Source organism: Gadus morhua, chromosome 18 (genome assembly GCF_902167405.1).
Source record: "Gadus morhua chromosome 18, gadMor3.0, whole genome shotgun sequence".
Classification (NCBI taxonomy): Eukaryota; Metazoa; Chordata; class Actinopteri; order Gadiformes; family Gadidae; genus Gadus; species Gadus morhua.
The window spans coordinates 9021367-9028679 of NC_044065.1; positions in this window are offsets into that span (position 1 = coordinate 9021367).

Below are 7313 nucleotides of genomic sequence, written 5' to 3' on the forward strand. Positions count from 1 at the left end.
CTCGAGTGATCGAAGGAATTCCTCGAGGATCAATCGAGTACTCGTTAAATCAAATCTATTTTTAGAATGCAACGCATCTGCAGCAGGAATAGGCGGCAGGCCCGATGATGAACGGCAATATTACCAACCAAACATGTAATGCTTATTCTCCATCAAAACAGTCAGAGTTATCAGAGTATTCATTATTTATTTTTGCAAACGTTCAAAACACATTTTCCTTACAAAAATAAATATGCGCAGCGTCTCACAATTTAAATCACGTCGAACCAAGGCCTGTAACAGTTTTAAAAAAACGAAACAAGTAGCCTAACCATTGCAAATAAATGCTTAAAGCTGCAAATAAAACGGCAGCAAATGGACTATGGAAATACTCAGAGTTGTGATCTTCTCTACACGCCCGGGATTACAGCTGCGTCTTGCGGCGGTGAAAATAGCCGACACACTTTCACCGTTGCTGCGGGTCTGCTTTCCCGAACTCACCGTTGTGTTTCAGGAGCATATGTTGCCGCATAGTACTTTCTGGTAGCTCGATTTCGCTTGGCATATTTTACATTTCACCTTATGATCTCCTATTTCTTTAAAGTATTTAAATTCTTCGCTGCGATTTGCTTTAACCGCCATCTCTTAACTTTTTGAATTCTGGCGTGCCTGCACACGGCACGGAACGCGCCATGGAAATGGATGCATTTAATTTTCTTTGTGCCCACGTCATCCGTTAGTGGCGCCGACAGAAAATTGATACATTTGCTTCAGAAAACTTTGTTTGTGTGTGTGTATATGCCAACTCGAGTTTGCCTGTCCACCAACCGAGTTCATTTGTAACGAGTAGTACTCGAGTAATCGATTCCTCACGCCCATCCCTAATATATATATATATATATATATATATATATATATATATATATAGTTATATATATATATATATATAGTTATATATATATATATATATATATAGTTATTTCCTCTTTTCATAAAAGCAGGAGTGTGAATGTCGCTCCATGCTATCTAAGAAGGGACTTGTGTCATTTTGCCATAGCCAACAGTGGACCCCGGTCATTAGAAAAAGTTATGTTATGCAAATCAACAGATAAAATGCATTCCTTTAACCGTAGACTAAGCACACAAGTTTGTAGTTGTAAAAAAATAAAAACCTTATTAAGTTTAGATATTTGTGTTCATGACAACATTGTTGGGGCAACTTTAATTGCAAAATAACACTATGTATATACATATATATCATATTTTATTTAGATTGTTATTACTCCTTAAGAACTATCCATTTTGCTTATTTATTTTTTTACTCATCCATGATGGAGTTTGAACGTCACTCTATGCTATCTAAGAGAGAACTTCTGTCATTATGTATCAGCCAACAGTGGACCCCTGTCATTCCATACAGTACAAGTGTGGACCATTTTCTGTGATGCAAATCAACAATTCAAATGCATTTCTTTAAAAATAGATTGGGGACTGGAGTACATTGTAAAATGGTAAATTAAGGCTAATTTGGGGATTGAACCATTTCAAAGGTCTAGACCCTTATATTGTATTTGTTTATCATTTTTATTGATACAAATGAATAGATTGTTTTTTTGTTAGACAATTCTATTCCTAAAAACACACTAACAAATCAAGTTTGACAAATTATTATTACATTAGTTGAGATTCCTATCTTTCCCTTACAGTATATATAGTTATTACCTCTTTTCATAAAAGGAGTGTGAATGTCGCTCCATGCTATCTAAGAAGGGACTTGTGTCATTTTGTAATAGCCAACAGTGTCATCCAAATTAAATGTATTATTATTATTATTATTAGTGGACCCCTGTCACTACATACAAAAAAAGTATGGAACTTTTAAAGCTGAGCCTTTTTTGTTTGCATGTTTCAAGAGACTTTACTAAGTAGTCTGTTTAACAGCCCTCTACACTCTGACAGACGTGTGAACGACAGCAGGTCGTTCACAAAATAGAGGAGTGTTTGAAGCGACGTGTATGGATTGGTTGTTGAAAATCAAGCTCTTGCCAGCAGAGGCGCTATAGAGTATAAACTAAACACTCACACACTTTCAGGTCCCCTCTTGGCAAAAGTTGTGAAAATGCATCAAAATATTTTAGGCATGTTTTTAGGTTGATTTAAGGCATGACCAAAAGGGGACCTGAAAAATGTCGCCTCTTGGCTCGGAGGTCCCCTGTTGGTGAAGGTGTTACGACGCCGAAGTCCACTGTTGGATAGTTAGGCGAGTACACACACACACACACACACACACACACACACACACACACACACACACACACACACACACACACACACACACACACACACACACACACACACACACACACATATAAACAACAGTCAGTATCTCAGTGCATCCTTTTTCCCTGAAGCATAAACCGAGACCACATTTACATGTATGCTTTTGGGGCATGCAGATCATCATGTATATCAGTGGCGGACTCAGACTGTTTGAAGGGCAGGGGCGAAAAAATAAAAAGGGCACATTCTGGACAACATGGGGCCCCACCAGCGGACACAGTGGCTTTTCTAACTTGATGGTGTTTTGTTCCCCCAACGGAGCCTTAAAGGCCGCGCTGCCTGGAAGGTCCTATCCCCTAACCTTAGCAAGCGCTGCCGTGAAGGTCCCATTCGGGGCACTTGTTACATCTCCATGTAGCACTTAAAAGAATAGTTGGGCTCATCATTTAAACGGGGGGCCTTGGGTCTTCCCCCAGAAAAAAAAATGCTTCAAAGACACTGTTTCCCCTTATTCTAGCGACTTTATAAACACCAGAATGAGTTGTTCACATCATTGTGCACTTTCACATTTTAGCCAAAGAAAGGAGGATGCCTTACTGCTTTCATCTTTACTAACATTTAAGTAAAAATTAGACTGGCTGCCGCTACCAGCCAGTCTAATTTTGATAGCTGTGATAGCTGACCATTATCGTCTCTCTTGCATGAAATGACCTACACTTGAATGATCTTGAACGCTCAAAAAATGTATATACATTTTAAACGGATTATGCAAACTGAAAATATTACGTTTTTCTAACTTGGCATCTAATTGCGCTTTACCACTATTGGTACTGACATACTCTTAATCCGCTTTTTGCTTCGTTATCCAGTGGAGATTTAAGTACCACTCGATGTAGCTGTTTGTCCTGGCGACGCCACATGAAAGCAACGCCTCACATTCCCCGTTCGTCAGCTACCAAAGAGAGGAACGTCTGCACCTCAATAGCTAACATGTTTTTTTCGGTTTGCCATATTCTTGCTCTAGAGGGCACATCATCATCATCAGGGGCAACCTAGGGCACTCATTAATTTTTGTTCACGTGTAAAGGGCAGCCAATAAGGCACTTTCTCTCATTTTCACCACCATAGAGGGCACTTTAGCACACTTTTTCAACCATGGGGGCACCAGACGGGCAGAAGGGCACCAGACGGGCAGAGGAGCACTAGAAGGGCACTACAAGGACCAGACGAGCAGAAGGGCACTATCAGGGCACTAGAAGGGCACTAGAAGGGCACTGGAAGGGCACTGGAAGGGCAATGGAAGGGCACTAGAAGGACCAGATGGGCAGAAGGGCACTGGAAGGGCACTGGAAGGGCAGTAGAAGGACCAGATGGGCAGAAGGGCACTATCAGGGTACTAGAAGGGCACTATCAGGGTACTAGAAGGGCACCAGATGGGCAGAAGGGCACTTGAAGGACCAGACGGGCAGAAGGGGACTAGAAGGACCAGACGGGCAGAAGGGGACTATCAGGGCACTAGAAGGACCAGACGGGCAGAAGGGGACTATCAGGGCACCAGACGGGCAGAAGGGGACTATAAGGGCACTCATTATGGCAAGTCATTGAATTTTCTTGTTCTAGAGGGCACATCATCATAATTTATTGCATGAAGGAGCACCCTAGAGGGCACCTAATCATGTTTTGCACGAGAAAAGGGCAGCCAATAAGGCATTTCCTCTCGTTTCCGACACTCTTGAAGGGCGCTTTAGCGTGCTTTTTCAACCATTGAGCCACGAGGGGCCATGTGACCACGTCCATGAGACCGGACTCACACGCTCAGTAGTGTGGGCTCTGGGGTACATATGTCAACAAACATTTTTTGTTTTGAATGAATATGTATTATCATATATATGTCTTCTAATCCAAGTTGTTTAGGAGTCTAAACAATTTGCATAGATATAAATAAATAAATAAATATATATATTTGGGTAAATATTTACTTACGTATGTTGTATTTTAGAATTTAATTTAAGCAGAGTAAATTAAATGCAGAGTAAATTAATCTGCCATCTACTGCCAAACCAATCCCAGTCTGGGAATAGCAGAGAAAAACAGTTGAAAGGCATGATCACCTACAAAGCTCTCCACAACCTAGCCCCCAGTTATCTCTGCGACCTCCTCCAAGAATACACTCCCTCCCGCTCCCTCCGCTCAACCTCTGCTGGACTACTATGTATCCCCACATCACGACTCACTGCAATGGGTGCCCGGTCATTCAGCTGTTCAGAACCCAGGCTCTGGAACTCCCTCCCCCCACACATAAAACAGTCAGACACCATTACAACCTTCAAGTCACAACTCAAAACTCACCTGTTCAAACTCGCACACAACGTCTAACTGATCACTGTTTTGATTGTTTTTTTGTTTTTTTTGTTTGTTTGTTTTTTTGTCTTGTTTTTGTTTTATTTATGTATTTATTTATTTATTTTTTCCACAATGTCTTGTTTTTTAAAAAATGTATGATGACTATATGCTCTGTAAGGTGACCTTGGGTGTCTTGAAAGGCGCCTCTAAATGAAATGTATTATTATTATTATTATTATGATCGAGCCAAACGTCAACTTTGCCCTTTTCTTTAGCCTCTTTCGGTTTTGCTGCTTCATCCTTTTTCGGTTTTGCTTAGCTGGAAAACCATAGAGAGGGAAATATCATGATATAACAATGCAGAATCAAATATTCTTTAATCAAAAACATTGACTCCATGACGGACTGTATAACAGACTATGGGCCCTATTTTAACGGTCTGAAACGCAAGTGAGAAGCGCAAAGCGCAAGTAGCTTTGTGGGCGGTTCTATGGCGATGTCGCTAGTTAGGCGCCAGCGATTAAGTCAATTGCGCCGGATGCAAGATAGGGCCCTGCATATCCTTCTGTGTCGATAATGTGGTACCTGTGGTGCTAGGAAAGTGAGGTGCTTTGCAAACAATAAACCCTGGAACACCTGTGACTTAAAAGGTCTGCTAAACGAAGAAGAGGGCATTTAGGGACGGTGACAGAGAGTTGCTGAAGAGTGCACAGAGGGAGTTGAGAGTGAGACAGAGAGAAAATAAAGAGGCATACAGGATGAAGCTGTAGAGCAAGCTCCAGCAGAACAACATAAGGGATGTATGGCACGGTATGAAAACCATAACCGGTTTCAAGGTGAAAGGAAATCAGGTAGAAGGCAGTCAGGAAAGGGCAAACGAGCTGAACGGGTTCTTTAATAGGTTCAGCACGGGGCCTTTGGCTACCTCCCCGGCCTCTGATAGCCACACAGACCCTACATCCTCACAAAGGACCCCCCCTCCCCGCAAGTAACTGAGACATCGCCTTCTGCCCCCCCAACATGTTCTGACCCCCACCAAGACCCATCACTACCCCACACTTCTCTGACCTGTCTGCCTGTTCCAGCAGCCAGGTAAGAATGCAGCTTGAGAGATTAGGCAGCAGGTCCAGATGGCATCAGCCCCAGGGTTCTAGAAGCCTGCGCAGGTCAACTATGTGAGCATTCTACAGCACATCTTCAACCTCAGCCTCAGCCATGGGAGGGTGCCAGTACTGTGGAAAACATCCTGCCTTGTTCCAGTCCCCAAGAAACCCTCTCCCTCGGTCCTCAATGACTACAGACCAGTTGCCCTGGTCTGTGGTGATGGAGAGAAGGATGGTGCAGAAATTGTTGAGTATTATGGACAATAACACGCATCCCTTGCACAATCTAGTGAGTAAACAAAAGAGTGGTTTTAGTGGGAGGCTACGACAGCTATACTGCAGAAGGGACAAATTTAAGAATACTTTTTCACCTACTGCAATTGCACTTTATAATAACTCCCCTTTTTATTAAGTAGAAGATTCATTGAAACTTTAGCCTGAGCTGCTTATATATATCGAACTTATATATACTTATATATGCTTATATATATGTGTATATATATATATATATTAGAGCTGTCAAGCGATTAAAATATTTAATCGTGATTAATCGCATTAATGTCATAGTTAACTCTAATTAATCGCGATTAATCGCAAATTCTTTTTCTATGCTAAATATCCCTTGATTTTTTTGTCCCATAATTCTTCTCATTTTAATTCTCTTATCAACATGGTGAAGTGCATCGGCTTGCCTTGTGCAAATGATTTTTTATTGATAACAACATTGGCATATACACTGATCAAAACAGGACGATACAAAAAAAGAGCCTATAGTGCAATTAAACGACTGCTTTGAACAAATGTCATTTGAACATAGCAGTCAGGCTACTGCTTCTTTGTTTTTTTTGTTTTTTTGTTTTTTTGTTTTAAAATAATTGAGTTAATCGCGCGATAAAAAATTTAACGCCGTTAAATCTGGTTTGCGTTAACGCCGTTAATAACGCGTTTAACTGACAGCTCTAATATATATATATATATATATATATATATATATATATATATATATATATATATATATATATATTTTTTTTTTTATTCTATTTTTTTGCACCTGTTTATTGCACACCTGTTTATTTGTTTGAATTGTGGAGGAAGATAGCATAGCCCCCAGACTCCAATTAATGACAAAGGTACAACTCTATCGCAGTGGAATACAAAAGCAGAAATGCCTGCATAAGTCTGGGCCATTAACCCGTAACTTTCTCTCCCTCCCTTAAGCCTCTGAATATAACATTGGCATTGTAGTTGAAATGGACTTTGCATTACACCTTTTATGTTCACACGCTATTCATCAGAAAAATCTTATTTTATATATTTTGCGGTTAGTTTCTTAAACTTGGTACATACTATCTGACTTTTCTAATTTAGAAAATGTAAGATACCACAAACCTAACAACAGATTAAGGTGCATTTCACTGTTTTGGTGGTTAAGTGTGTGGAAGGAAGCACAGCACACCAGCCCGATTACATTCCACAACAACCCACGCCCATTTTTCATGAGCGGAAATCTCCCCAAACTCTCGAGATCAAAATCGTGACTTTGGTCTAAACAAACATGACAGAAGATGTTCAGGCAGAGCTAGCTATAGTAGCATTTGCAATTGTTTT